The 16,568-nt window shown below is 32.1% G+C and overlaps 1 protein-coding gene and 1 pseudogene across 2 annotated transcripts in view; both read right to left on the reverse strand.

Moving 5' to 3' along the window:
- The window catches only part of Fas1 (fasciclin 1), a 176,687-nt gene that overhangs the window by 113,328 nt on the left and 46,791 nt on the right, over positions 1-16,568 (reverse strand). The window lies entirely within an intron of this gene.
- Positions 1,788-3,055, reverse strand: LOC139086465 (guanine nucleotide-binding protein G(i) subunit alpha-1 pseudogene; annotated as a pseudogene).

Here is a 16,568-nt window from a genome sequence, read left to right on the forward strand (position 1 = left end):
TCATCCAATTCTAGTCACAGATTCATTCATTAATGAAACAAAAAACCGCGAAATTCCGAGTATTCATGTGTAATGTGATACTTAATGATATTTTAATTATGATTCATGTAAACATGTGAGTTCATTTATGTGTCAGATCTTCAACTCATCAAATGAATTATTTCATTTTAAAATGATTTTAAAAAATAAATTTTGACTAATGCTGTCAGTTTACTCTTGATTAAGTAGATGATATGTCTCAGTGGAATATCTCAACAGTAGTTTTTAAGAACATTTGACAGATTTTATTAAGTGGTGTGTTGTTACATAGAAGTTCTATTGTGTTAACTTGTGAATGACATGGAAATAATGTAAATTAAATTCAAATTGAGGTTTAAAGTTTTGTGAATTATTTGTCAATTTTAATTATTGTTTGTGGTGACATTTTGGAATTGTTTGGATTGAGGAAGTAATATTGTTGTGATTATTGAAGCTTAGATTGATTCATGTAAGTGATTTTGAGATATTTTTGGTAAATTAGCCCTGAAAATGCTTTGCATGGTCACATGGATCTTTAGTAGCATCTTGAGTATCAACTAGGGTTATCAATCCATGGATTGAGCCTAATATAGTCCCGAGATCAAGCCCGGGGCTCAGGAAATTCTAATTTCAGGTTCAATTTCTGTTTGTAGGACATTTTAATAATGGGATCAATTCTGGGGTTCAAGCCATTCTAATTTCGGGATCAATCTCTAGTAGAGTAAGTTCTAATAACGGAATCAATTCGTAGGTTCAGTATATTCTATTTTCGGGATCAATTTCGGTATATAGGACATTGTAATAAAGGGATCAATTCCTTGGCTCAGCATATTCTATTCCTAGAATTGAATGTGTCATACTACAATCTTTTTTTGGAGAAATTCTACAATTTACGAAGGCTCTATCTATTTTGAAAGTCACACAGCGTGATAAAAGCGAAAACTGCTGTCCTCCATGCCAACGTGACCATAGTCTAGAGTAGAATTTGCTTAAGTCCAGCGCCACACCATTCTAAAGACGCTGCATTTCAACATATCTAAGTCATATGCTATTCGGGTACATAAATGTACGAAAATTCGTCTAAAAACTCTTAGTCCACCACAATTTCATTTATATTCTCAATCCCTCAAAATACACATTTCATTACTTTAGCATTATCATCACAAAGAGCCTCACCATAGTCCATAAAAAACTAAATTAACTGAACCATATCACGATATGTATGAAAAAAATAAGCATTAAAAATTCTCTAAAAAAAATATTATCAAAATTCTCTTATTTCTAGTTCTACTTCTTCCTATTTATCATTCGCACAATGTGAGTCCAAAAAAAAACTTTCTAATTTATAGCATTTGAAGTTAAGAACCAAGTACATTAATATTCTTTTCCATAAAAAAAATATGTATAACATTTTAACTTGAAATAGATTTCCCTTGATGCCTCGATGGACACCCACTTTGTGTGTGGTTATTTCATGTTGTGTTAATTCACAATCAACACATTAAGAATGAGAGAAATTTGAGATAGACGAGAGAGAGAACACTAAGGTAGAATATTAATTTGAACATTAAAAGGTAGCTAGAACAGCAGATGTAGGAACAGATAGAAAATGTTATTTTAACTTTTGTTGATTAGAAATTCAACATTTTAATTAGAATATATTTTTGAGTTTATTTTACATTTGGTCTTATTTGGATATAGAATATAAAACTTAAAAGGCATTTATGGATAGATTTTGGGTGACTAAAGCCCGAATAACACAAGTTGGTTGATCGATCCAAGTTCAGGTACCGGGTTGATGTGACTCTAACATGATACCTGCTTTAAATCGAGTCCGACATCAAGTCAGAGAAACTCTAATCTTATTTGAACCGAATCCAACATCAAATCAGAGTCACGTCAACCTGGAACCTAATTTTTGATCGATCATCCAATTTCTGCTATTTAGAAACCTTCTGATCCTCATCATTAAGCCCAGCTTCCTTCAATTTCTTCTTAATAATCATATCAATCACAGCATCAAGAACAACTTGCACATTGCTTGTATCAGCAGCGGACGTAAAGTATGTGTAAATCATTTTCTGATCCTTTTGCTTATTAAGACTTTCAAACTTAGTTCTGATAAAAGTCGAGGCTTCTTCATATGTATTAGATCCAGTATAATCTGGGAAACAGGAAGTTAATGGTGATTTTTGAATTTTTTCTTTAAAAATGTCAATTTTGTTAAATAACAATACAATTGGTGTGTCAGCTAGTCGTTTAGAATTGCATATAGCATCAAATAATGATAATGAATCCTCCATTCGATTTATCTCTTCATTTTCTTTAAGCACCAAATCATATTCTGATAATGCAACACAGAATATAATCACGGCTGTATTATCAAAGAAGTTAATCCACTTTCTACGTTCAGATCTAGCTCCACCGACATCAAATGTCTTTAATTTTAGTCCTTTAATGTCAAAATTATCTTCTGTGATTCCTGTTGACTTTGTACTAGACATAACAACATCTTGTTGTGTTGGGACATAAGCAGATTGGGAAATTCGATCAAGGCTGTTAAGGAAGTATCCAGCACAGTCGTCCAATTCTTTAGGATGTTCTCTAAAACATTCTTGAACGCCAACATCAAGCCATAATTTTTTTATTTGGTCCACAAGCTCAGAAGTCAATTCATAGTCATAGCCTTGACTGGTATATTCTAGCAACTGTTTGGATATATTCTTATTTTCCGATTCAGCAAAGTCTATATTCAATTGACTCATTGCTTGAATTATGGTCTTTAAACATTCAATTGTCTTATAAATGATAATATACTTGGATTGTAAGCATTCCTCAACTGAATATTCTGATTCCCATAAGATTTTCATCTGCTTACACAATGTAGTTTTACCAGAGTCACTGGCACCCAGGACTAGTATTTTGAAATATGAATGATCGTTATCGTCAGGTTTATAAATTTGTTGTGAGCCAAATTCATCGTGGATATTAGAATATGTCTGACCCATTTTGGAACTGTTGTAAGGCACTAATATTTTGAAGAAGATACAGGAAAAGTCCTAATTTTGACTTGACTGTTCTATTTAATGGTTTGGCTAGTTTTGATTATACTATGCTGTTCAATGTCTTAACTAGAACTGAATGAGTTTTACATGAAATAGTCATAATTTTGAGCATATACACTACATGTCTCCTTAGTCATATTCACATCAATTTGAAAGTTGGATGAATATACTTTAGTCATACAATTTTATGACTAAATTCTGTCTGAAATCAGAGCTTACAGCCGACGAGATTTTATGCGAATATTCAGTTTCCCGAATCCCAGAAATCGTTTAATCAATCAAAAATCTGACCTCAGGCCGGCGTAGCTCTGCTTGAACTATTCGGGCTTATCATACATAATATCCGTATTTCAGATCGATTTGACCTTTGCATGCATCCTTTGTATTTGACTTTCCATACAAAATATTAGTCCTCTTCTAGCACTTGTCAATTTGACTAGCTTTAATTTCTTCAAATTGGAAAGTATTGCCAAATTTTTCATACAAATCAATGGTCTAAGTGACCATTGAACCTAAGACTGACCCACCATATGTCTAGTTTTAAACTTAACTATTCATGACATGATCCACAAATAGTAAGTTTATAACTAACCAAAATATCCACTAATTTCACTCTTCTCCAAGCAAGCCAGCTCCGCTTCTCTAATAAACATCAAAACCCACTTAAACAATAATAATCTAGTCCAAGATTGGATCCAAAATATCCCATTTGATTTAAAATATTCAATTAATGCTTTTCATCCATTATTAAAACAGCAATTCAATCTCAAATCTCTCCAAATTCAATTTAATCCCTTCAAAAAAAAAATGCACAACTTAATAATGCACTAAAATATGTTTTACAAGCCACAGAACCACATCATTGTTTATCACATTTTATGTATCTTCAACACTATAAAGCCATTCTTCAAAGTCACTTTCAGAACAGTAAAAAGAGTCGAGTTAAAACACATTTTATGTTATGGGTATGAAGCACCTTTTTTATAGCCATTCATCAAGTTATCTTAAGAGATATGAATAACAACATTTGATGTACATTCAGCCCTTCCATCTTCATACATATGATTTATTCTATTAATATTAACTATGAACTATTTATGAGATATGATTATTATATTATTTTGGCTAAAGGTACAGGAACGTAAGGGAATACAAAAAAAAGAATAAAGGATAATCATATTCATGCCTTATGTTTTGCCTTTTATTTCCCATTATTATTATAACAGAACAAAAATTGTTAACAATGGGACCTCATAGAGTCACCGTACAATAGAAAATGTTAAATAAATATTTGAAATACCCGACGTCATAATAGCTTTTTTTTTTGTATGGAGATTCGATGAATAGGAGAAATGCAATAGAAACTGTTTTAATAATGTTTGACTTCCGATGTGTTTGCACATCTTAAGTTATAAATTTATAATGTAATTTCGACTGTTTCAGTGGATTGGATGATTATTTTCGTGGGGTTGGGTAGGAAATTGAAGGAAATGCTGTATTAATGGAGTTTTGGACGTTGACTGAGCAGTTTTGGGCAGGGAAATCTGTTGGATATTGTGTCTTGGTGCAGTAAAACGATAGGAACTTTAAATCGAAGGATTACTGGTTTAATTGAGCATTGTGCAATAATTTCCTGGAACCCCAGGTAGCTCAGTAGGTAAGAGCCCTTGACAAGCAATTAAACTGGCGTCGGTTCGAATCCCACTCTGGATAAGTTACAGAAAAGTGTACTATGCCCTTTAGAACCTTAGTTATAGCATAATTCCGAAAAAAATTACTAATTTTAGTGCCAAAATTGAATAATCTACCATAAAGCACCTAAATCGCGACTCCAAACCCTTGAAGCAGCCTAATAACCTCCAACAGCCTCCCACAAATGCGCTCACAAACTCCACATCCTCAACTACATCTTCCAAAGCTAATTTTCATATATTTTTCTTAACGTTCCTTCCAACTCTCGTACTCAAGTGTACTTATTTTCATCTTTTGCTAACAAGAAGAACGTGAATGAACGTTAACTGGAAGAATGTTGATTTTACCTTCCTGTGCTGCTTGCTACATGAATAGAAATATTTTCCTTTTCTGCATCCAAAAACCATTCTCTCTTGGCAATGTTTTGGAATGTTTTTTGGTATATGGAATTATTAAAATAAAATGATATTCTGCTGAGGGGGGGTAAGGGGATGCAGAGGTGGGTTGGTTGGGGTTTTTTTGAGAGCAAATTGTTAGTTTTGTTCTAGAGACGACTATTGCCGTTATCATGCGATTTGACTAGACATAAAACTAGTCAAATTCAAGTCTATTTGCATCTAAAGTATTGTCGCTATGTCTAGCCTAGTCTGAATATTGTGTGTTATCTTGTTGAAGGATCCACAAAATTTTTACGACACTAAAACGTATTCTGAAGCATAATTAAAGCAGAATTGCTCAAAAGCAATCCAGAGATATCCAATAAATCACCCTAAAACTACATCAATCCCAGCATCTCTTCCGAAATTCCCATCCAACTCTGCACATTCAATAGAAGAACAAAAAAAGCAAATTCCAATTTTAGAACAAGTAGCCCATAAAAAGGTAAAGGTCAAGGAGGAACAACAAAATATTCATTGAGATTCAGTAAAGCTTGCAAAAAAAATTTTTCATCTGAAGCAAAAAAAAAATAAGTGTGGAGTGAATGTGAAAATTTGTTAAACTTTTCATCTGTTTTTCAACTGGAAATGATTTTTTTTTCTGCTACTTTTGAGGCACTTGCTGATGTGCTGAATTTTGAGTATTTTTGGATGATTTTTTAAAGGTGATTTTGAAGGATTTTCGAGAATTATGAAGGATTTTGAAAGGATTCGGAGATTTTAAAGGGTTTTAAGTGACGTTACAGCAGATCAATGGCTGCGGTGTCGATTTTGCTCAAATTAATCCCTAAATTGAATTCTTATCTTTCGATCTCAAACCGTACAGGATGGCAAATTTCATTTTTTACCATAAAAATGAACCAAAAACAGCTGTTGCGGTCCCTTCAAGGCACTTTCGTTGCTCTTCTTCATTGCAGCAATGTAGCAATGCTCTAGTGACGTCAGTGTGCTGCTAGGGATTGCCACTAATTCAACGCTATTATAGGACATGTTATTGCTTACTTCTAGAGCTAGAATCTTACGAATCCTAGGAAATATGAACCAAATCATGAGTAAACCTGAGTCAAAGTCGAAAGTATGAATGTAAAGGCCTATATAGACTTGCTAGGTCGACTAATCCCACTAGGTTTGAGCAAGCCATATAACCTAGAATATGATCAACCTCAATAACCAGCAATCGACCCACATAACCTCAAATTCTCTTCATCCTCTCCATTTCAACTCAAATCCATTAAATCCTCATCAAATTTAAAAATTATTCATTAAACTAATCGCTAATTTAATTCACATTTATCATTCACATTCACATTCCATCCATGTCATCCACAGTCATCTCATAAATAACTCAATTTACATCGGATTATTATTATTTAAAAAAAAAAATATATGAATCATCTTGAAAATTACTTAGTATCTGCTTACATTCAATTTAATTCTTTGTTGACTTATTCAATAAACATTTCATCCATGCCATTGCCATACATTTCTTTATCTCCATCCGATCATGTATTTTACGATATTTTGAATTATTTATTTACACAAGAATAAGAAAAAAAAAGTCGAGTTGGAGTTTGTTGAGATAATTTAGATTCGGTATAAGCTCATTAAGCGGTATAGAATGACATGAAAGATTTTTTAAAGACAGCCTTACGTTCTGTCGAGAATAAACATCAACAATAGTACTTAATGTACTTAATTACAACAATATTTGTGAATTGAATTTGCTTTAATTTCAAAAATCATAAATGGAAGTGCTTGAAGGCTTTAAGGAAGTATGAGATTAAAGATGTAGGAAGAGTTCTCAAGTTAATGATGCAATCTTCAATCTTAGCGACAATGGAATTAAAGATAATTAAAGAAGTGACGGATCTAATTGCAGAAAACTGAGCATCTCATGTTTAGCATGACTTATTTTATATCAAGATCAAAATAGAATAGTCGTAATCGTTTTATGATATTTTCTGTGTAGATGATATGGTATGGAAGATCTGATGTCATGAAATATGAGAATTGTGAGTTTATTAAGTTATAGTTAGTAGTTCTTGAGAGTATTGACTGAGAATAAAGTGAAGGATTGGGTAAATAATGGTTGTATAATTGTGCTTCTATGACAATGGTCAGTTGCTTGATCATACATTAGTCATACTTGAGAATATGACTGGATTATGGTTGAAAATTGGCTCGCCTAGCATTTAGTTATATCTTAAGGGTAAGGTTTGGAGATACTTCAAGATTTAACCAAACAGAACCTCAAGATTATGACTAATCTACCCGGAAACCATAACGTGTCTGCTAAGACATCGATGTGCCGTCGTATTAACGTTAACACGCGAAATTGCATTGATGGTACCGTGATTCATACTGTGTATCAAAATGAATAGATTAAAGTGTTGCAAGCTACTGAAAATGGAAGCTACAAGTCAAAATATGAATCCTAGGTACCGCTGTGTTGATATGATATAAGTCTTGCTGCCAAGACTTGCTTTATTTCGACTAAACGTAGATATTTTCCATTTCATGTCTTCCCCGACTAGTCACATCTAAATTTTTATTACAACAGATTTAAATGGTTGCAAATTTAACAGCAATACATCTTCAACAGTTCATAAAAACCCCAACTGACTGACATATCACGAACTATGATCATATATCACGAGTCTATACAAGATCATCAATTTTCCACGGCATCTATTACTAAATAACAGATTTACAGCATAAAAAAATCGTGAAATTTAAAATTCATCACAAATTCTCGCGCCTTAAATGTTTCCCAAATCCCATCCACATTCTCTAAATCATATTCCACACACGATTCCCATTTTAACACACATATTCCATTTCTAATTTTTATTATCTTTTACTCAATAATATTCATTATATCCCAAATCGTCCCTTTTTACGATCTGCTAAACAGCATTTTGTCGATCCGTTAAACGGTAGCAATCCACAAAAAGAAGGAGAGAAAGGAACAAAAACAGTAAAATCATTGTGGCAGATTTCTTTCAAAACACACATTATATTTTGGGGGTCTATGGATTGAAAAATGTGGTTTTGGGATTTTGGGTTGTTAGAAAACTCAAAAATTTAAATTCCGTTACAGAAAAATTCAAAAAAATTCTAAGAATTTTGTCAAAAACGAATTTATTAAAACTGAGGACCCCCAATATTCCTTTCCATACGTGTTGAAGTCAAAGCTATAATCGCATCGACACATTCATCTTCACATAAGGTTATTTTTCACTCTCAATTTTTATTATTATGACGCAAAATAAACAGTAATTCTAGAATTTCTCATTCATTTGCTTCCTATATGTTTATAATGTGATTGTTGATCTCCCTTCCGATTTTTTTCTTTGCTTTTTTGTTGCTGTAAACCGAATCCCATTTAATTTTTATTCAATCGCAGATGAATATTGGGAAGGGATTTTTATGATTATATAGATTCATTTAGAGGCATCATAAGAATCATGGCATGTATATATGTGTGACGAGGGGTTTTATCCCTGTCTGTTCTATTGTATGTAATGAGATCACAACACTGAATAATAACTTTCCATTCAATCTTGTTGTATACGCATTATATTCGATTGTTTATTTATTATATAAAAAATGTAAACATTCCAATTTAAATTGATGAAGAGAATGAGACAGATGAATGCTTAGTGAAGTGTGTGGAAATGGAATTGAATATTTAATTCTGTTCTGGATGTTTTTGGTAAATTTTTGGGAAATTTTTTAGGCGATTTTTGATGAATTTTTAGCGACTTTTGGGTTGGTTTGGGGATTTTCTAATGAATACTCACTGATTTGATGTGTATGGAACTTCAAGGACTTCTTGTTAGGTTCTCAATTTGGCTTCATAAAAATTCTTGAAGTATTTACAAAATTTCACACTTTTTGATCTGAATTTTCACTGGATACTGAGATTTTTTAATCAAAATATTGTAAATGATCACTAGATTGTTGAAATTGAATTTAGAAAATTTAATATAGAAAATGCCCTTTTGTCATATAAACGAATAACTTCCAGATAGATCAGTGAAAAGAACATGCGACCGGAAATTGAGGAACGTGGGTTTGAGTCTCATTTGCAGGATCCGTTATTCGAAATTATACATTTATGTTAGATTCTCAATTTGACGATTAGTTCCTATTGATCCACTGTGAATCGTTGAACAGGACATAAACCAGTTGAACAGGTTTCTGTTCCAGATTGAAACTTTGGGTCCAAGAGTATGATGCACAATACATGCAAGCTAACATCAATAACCTCTCGTACCCAAGTGCTACCTATGTTTGACCTTCTCGTAGTGGACTCCGTTAACCGGTTTGAATGGAACAAATGAAAAAGGCTTTACAGGCATGTCTGGATGTCTTAGCTGGCAACTTCAGCTTCAAACTAGGTTATGTGACGCTTTTAATGTCACGTGCAGTAAAGAAAGAATGTCAATTCAATGTGTGGACAGAGAATTTGTACAAACTAGGTGACAGAGCCAGCAACTGAGTCAGATAGAATATCCTTCGGTTGTAACCTAAGCTCCACTTAGGAACATGGATGCAGTAAGTATGCAAGTAACTGAAACGTTAACAAATAATCCCAAATTCATTAGTCCCAAAAAGACCCAAACCTCTTCAAAAAAACTGCTTCCAATTCCCACTAAATATCCAATTCCCAAAACTTTATATTCATATAAATCCATTAAACGTGATGTAACATCAAAAGTGTGTATACAATAGATTGCATTTATTGACATTCATAATATATTATAAATTGTGTACAGCTGTTTTCATCGTCACTGAATCGAATCATATAATATTAAAAAATACACAAACATATTTCATTGACCACAAGATGCAGCTGATCGTATAAAATTCATGATGACTTACTACTTTTTTTTATTATATTCATATCTGAATGGACATTTACATATTAAAGTGAAATTTCCGCTTCATTCACAATTTGATTCAATTAGAATTTAAGAAGAAATTCCGCGTAATTTAAGTGACTGACTGCGCTGTACGCACAATGTCATGCTGCATGCCATGCTTCTGCAGTAAAGCATAATTTTGTGAGTCATGGAAGAACAATGAACTACAATCAAGTGTCAATTAAAGTGTGCCTTCCCACTCATTTTATTGCTCCCTAGCGTACGTACGAGACATTTATCGGATCATTAGGTTTGCTGGTAAATTCAGGCGGCAAAATGTAAAGACTTAAAAGTCGATATTTTTATCTCACAGACTGAACTAGATCGTGTAGGTGTAAACTAGAAATGCAAATTGGTGATTTTGTATTTTTTTCATGAGAATTATCTTAGTCACGATTAATGTCATGCACATAAGTCGTGAGTATTTAGTAGTTGTTGACTATGTGAATTATTTAATTAAAGTGGCGGCTTTTGATCTTAGAGAAAATACAAGCTTTGAACTTGAAACGGAAGTAATAAGTGACTTTATGATGTTTTTTAATTGAAATTGGTTGTTTAGAAATGTTTAGAGCAATTCTTATGCATATTGAGAGTTTTTTTATGTTTTGAGGGGGTTGAAACTACGTACAAATGAAGATTTTTGAGGATTAAAGAGCACTACGATAAATGAGCTGTTCAAAGAAAGTGAGAGAGCATATTGAAAAACTCATGTTGCTGAAACTGCAATTAATCAATTATTTTAAGTTTAAAGGGCTTGAAACTATAAAATAGGATAATTTCGGTAATTTAAAGGGCCTCAAACAACGATAAATAAGCTATTTTGATCTAAAAGAGTCTACAACTATGAAAATTGAGAATTTTTACCATTTAGAGTGCCATACAATACAATGAATTATTTATTTTGAATTTACGGGGTCTGAAAGTATGAAAAATAAGAATCTTGGAGTTTAAAGGGTGCTAAACTACGATTAATCAACAGCTTTGAGAAATAAAACCTAAAATTACGAGAACTCTGCAGTATAGGTAAGAAAAGGGTAAGAAACTAGAATAAATGACTTTATATATTTGAAGGGGTCTACAACTATGAACATTTTAGCAACATATCATTTTATTTTGTATAAAATTGGCAATATTTCCAGTAAAACATATTCAAATATCCTCAAAACTACATCCAACATACATTGTATCCTCAAAATCCCCCTTCAACAACCTCTCCAATTCCCATAACATTTTCAAAACATTCTCATATTTTTTTTTTTCAAAAACACTTCAGACTTCATAATCCAAACTAAAAAAAAAATCATTCCTCAAATTCCCTCAAACCTCCATTTCTCATCACATAGTTCAACAAATTCCGTTGTTAATATCATACTCAGTACCACAGTACATGCTGAAACATTAATCCTCTTATAAAAAAATATCATTTTATATTTTACGAATGCATTCCATGTGCATTACTGGAAGTGTGAAATTTAAGATTTTCGAGTGAGATAAAAAAAAGAGAAAAAATATTTATAGATTACAAAGTGGAACTGATGACCGTTGCAAAATAAATTTTCGATATGCTCTTTTCATTTTCAAGTGATGTACTGTAAACAACACAAAAACATAATAAAAATCCTCAAACCCTCAACATGTTATTAATTTCTTTTTTTTATTCTGATGATTTATTGATATTGAGGATATTGAGACGATGATGATGTGTGTCTGAGTGATATCAAGATGGGATTTGGATTGAAGGAAATAAAGATTCACATGCGGAATGGATGTAAGAATGTGCATTTTAAGATTCAATTATATTTGCTGAAATATTCTCATGGAATAGGATGTAAGAAAAGGAATGAAGGAAATTGGTGTTGTGAAGATGCATAGGTGTGGACGCTATGATGGGAATTGAAATTTTAAATGAAAGCCTCTCATGGAGAAATATTAGAATTAATGCTGAAAGTAAAATTGCTTAAGTGAGACTAAGAGAAGCCTCTATTTTGACTAAATCGTAAACTAGGTCTGGAGCAAAGTTTAATATAGATTGACCTAAAAGAAAATTTAGAGGAAGTAAGGAATTATTCAGGGTTGGATCAAACCCCCTTTTAGACCCTTTTTGGGTACGCTCTGAGCTAGAATCATTTCTATTTAGAATTCGTCCAAAAATGTAGGCCTGAAGATGAAAATCGTGAGTCTGCAGCCTTGGGGGACTCAAAAGGAACAGCCCAAAGCTACAGACCTGTGTATCTTAAAATGCAGGAAATGCAGACCTACGGTTCTATGTTGAACTCAACTTCTATTTCATATATTATATTTTTTACTATAACTTCCTATTTAAAGTCTTATTTGTCGTCATATTTCACTCCAGTTTCGGACAGCATATGCCAGTTTCAGACGACATCTGTGGGAGACCATGGATCACAATTGATCTGTTTGGCCAGTGAAGAAAGTAAGTAAGTATCCCCAAAAATTTTTATTTCTTGAAAGATCCCCATGATGATTAAAACATTACAATTCCCCATCATACTTGACGAGAAACTGTCCGAGTTGTATTACTAATAAATGTGAAGCAATTGCTAGTAAATTATCAATTAATCTATACCTTATCGTAATCATTTTAATTAATATACATCATAATTATGCATACTATGCCTGAATGCCATCAAAAAGATTAATCATATGATGAGTTCATGTTACAATACCTGCAAATAGATTAGAAAAAGACAAAACATTAGTAAAAAATTCTAGAAATATAAAAAATCATAAAAATAATTCAATGTCCAATGCTCTCATTTTTTATGTCCAAAAAAAACTATAACATATGTATCTCCTTTAAGAGTCACATTAATAAAAAAATATTCATGACATTTCTCAATAACTATATTTTACATCGATAATCATAACACATTAGTTCAGTGTCTATCCCTAAAAAAAAAAAAATAAGCAGCAAAACACCAGTTACAGAAGGTAATTACACATAAATCCATTAATGCAACAAGGAGTGTTGTTTTGTTTCTTTTGTTCTATTCTGTCTGATGCATGCCCAGTGGGATATCACACATGAACCAAAAGTGCATGTCGTTTTATTATTTGTAGAAAAATGTGCACAAAATAAATGGATTTAATAATATTTCTTATGTGCTATTTACTATTGTTCATTTTTATTTATTTCATTGCCAACCGCACGCTCCATTGAGCATAAAAACATCTCGATACATGTGTGTGAGCAATGCACTTATATCATTTATAATATTTTTTAATTTATTGAAAAGTAGGACAAGGAAGTGGAATTGTTTAGAATTGAGGATTGGGTGAGGTTTGATGCGCATTCTGTTGCGAGTTAAATTAACGCTGTAGATTGAAGTTTTAAATTGTTCAAATAATAACGGTTGAATTTTTTTCAAAAATAACGGTTAAAAAATATTTGAAAAATGTTGTTTGAGATTTTTTCGGAGATTAACGGTTTAAAAATATTCGAAAAAAGTCGTTTGAAATTTTTTCAAAAAGTAACTGCCAAGAAATATTTGAAAATTTGATTTTTTTCAAAAAATAACGGTTATAAATTTTTCAAAAATTAACGGTCAATTAATTTTCAAAAATTAGATCCAATTTTTAGAAAATAAAACCGTAAAATATTTGAATTTTTCTTTAAATTCAGACTAGCTTAATATACCGGCAGTCAGACAATTTGGAAACCAAACCCAAAACTACCCCTAAAAAGACACGCAACTACCAACTTTCTCCCTGCCCCCATTGTCTATAAATCTATTCTCATTGTTCATCGCACTCATCCATACGCATCCATGTCGATCCTTCCTTTTTTAAATTGATGTAATTTTACAGCAATGTAATTTTTAAAAGAAAATATAATAAAAATTTGTACTGAAATTAAATTGATTTACTGCCGAACGTCCTCAAGGTTTCATTGTCATTATCAACATCCTATATAAGCAACAATTTCATTGTCAATTCCCTATCTTACATTCATTCCGTTACCCATCATTTCATTTCAAATAAAAGTAAAAAGCCGGTGGTTGTTGCTGCGAAGAAATGGAACTAGAGTCTATTTATGGCATGGAAGGAAGAACGACGACGTTAAGTAAATTTTCGATTGATAATTCATTTTATGCCTGAGACTATGATACACGTTTCTCAAATTATTCATCTACGATGTGATACTTTAGTGGTATTTTAGCCATCCATTGCCACTTATTCATCATTTACTTTTATTGTTACTTTTTGAAAAATTGGTTTTATAGAGCGGTATGAATATTTGATGATGATTTAGGATTTTTGAGAGGTATTTTGTTATGCTGTGGTAGGTTTTGGATTGGAATTTGAAGATGATTTGGTAAGTATTGAGGAATGGAAGTCCTAATTTGATTGTTGTTGTTAAAATATATATTTTTTCAAAATTTTGAGATTTAAAACCAATTTTTTGTTCATTTGAATCATTATATTGCGATAGCTCAGAGACAGAGTGATTGACTTCTGTACTACAATGCATGGGTTCGAATCCAAACCAAATCGAAGTTTTGATTTTATATTTCAATTTCGCTTTTTTTTTGTATTAGCATACTTAACTAGAACATTGATGATCTATCCAGCTTCCCTCTCTTACATTCCCATCTATTTTATGTTCTGACTGTCTTGAATTATCACTCGATGAATTCTAATTTGACTAGTTTATGTGCTTATTCTTAGAGAAACGTCTACATGCAACTAGTCATCCTTAGAACCAATGTTAAGCATTATTGTGTCTAATCCATAAAGATACAGTTCCAAAATTGATAGTTTCTCAACCTGAGTAGACAAAATTACGTTTTTTACTAATTGATGGCAAGTTAATGCCCAGTTGCTGGCTAGTTTTAACGTATTTTTGTTCAGTACTATAAATTTCCAGCACTAATCTAGCTCTTCGGTAGTTTCTAGCTACCAAACTACCAAAAAGTCACGAAATAACTACTGAATTCCACAACCCTCTTCAACAACCATTCTCCCATCAATCACCAATCCTAACATACCCGCAACCCCATATCAATTTACTAAATCACATACAGTAAGTAGAATTCGCAATAAAAGAACATAAAGATGACGTCAGTAACGGCATAAAAGAGATAAGTGATTTATATTTTTATGCAAACTTAATTTTCCATATCTTTATTGCTAGAAAATTAAATTTTGTAGCAAGTGAAAATAAAAATAGCATTTTCATTCCATTCTAACGCACTGGATATATGAGATATATGATTTGTGTATCTACAAAGAATTGAAAATAAATTGATTGCTTTTTTTTGTGCGAACAAAAAGGAATTTAAATGAAAAAAATTAGAAATGGCGATGAAATGTAAATTGCAATATATTTTTCGAGAGCAGTCTCGAGACTTGCTGGATATAAAGATTGAAATAACTTTTTTTTTGTTTTTGCTGCTCAATCATTCAATATCTGCACAAAAAAAGGGGTTTGTTAATTCAATTTTCGTACTGTTTTTAATTTGATACACAGTATCTCCCAAAAAAACCAGCATGCTTCATTCATCAAATTCGTATTCATGCCGGTTCCATTTATTAAATTATCCACAAAAAGCTGACAAAATATGTCAAAATTGTATCTCATCGGACGGTGGATGAAGAGGTGTATATTCTGTGGGTTTATGGTTGTTATTTTGATCACTTGACTCTTGTGACTACTTATGGATATATCATAGGGGCCTGAGATTCAAATTTCAATTGAATATTGCTTTTAATGACACTTATGTGTCCTCTTTGATGATTTTGAAGGGGTTTTATTGATGAATTTGAGTTTTTCGGAAATTAAATTTCAATTTTAATTTTGCGACTCAATCCGCAGCTTGCCATCCATTAACATTCACTGTATCTCGCAATAAAAATAAAACTTAAGAACCAGAAACTATAAAAATATAAAACACAGTATTAAAGTAAGTAATCTCATGCTGTTCTTAATCCTTTCCCATTCCTATCCCATCAAGTGCTGCCGATTCACCACATCTAGATCACATCCAGCGAGATATCTTAATCTCCAACGTAAAAACTCAACGTGTAATCCGCCAAATGTAATTGAGGTGTGGTTTGGCTATCTCGAAACGTGTTAAGGTGCTTGGAGAATTTTCTAGGAAAAAATTAAAATTTGCATTTTGATCTCTTTTTGCTTTTGGGGTATTTGAAGCCGTATGCAAATGTTTTTAGAGGTGATTCTGGGATGGTTAGGGTCATTGAGTCTAATTTTGTTCTTAAATTAATTTTTTATGATTTTTGGAATTGTAGATGAGTTGAATAGAATTAAATGGAAGATGGGAAGGCGTGGTAGGTGATTTGAGAGAGAAGTTTTGGGTAGGCTTGTATATTGGGCTTAATTGTTAGGATGACTATTCAAGAAATGAAGTTTTAAAGCGTAAGAATTCGACATAACACGATATTTGATC

This window comes from Chironomus tepperi, unplaced genomic scaffold (genome assembly GCF_022539635.2).
Source record: "Chironomus tepperi strain 1889 unplaced genomic scaffold, CSIRO-AGI_Ctep_v1 contig_85, whole genome shotgun sequence".
In the NCBI taxonomy this organism is placed as follows: domain Eukaryota; kingdom Metazoa; phylum Arthropoda; class Insecta; order Diptera; family Chironomidae; genus Chironomus; species Chironomus tepperi.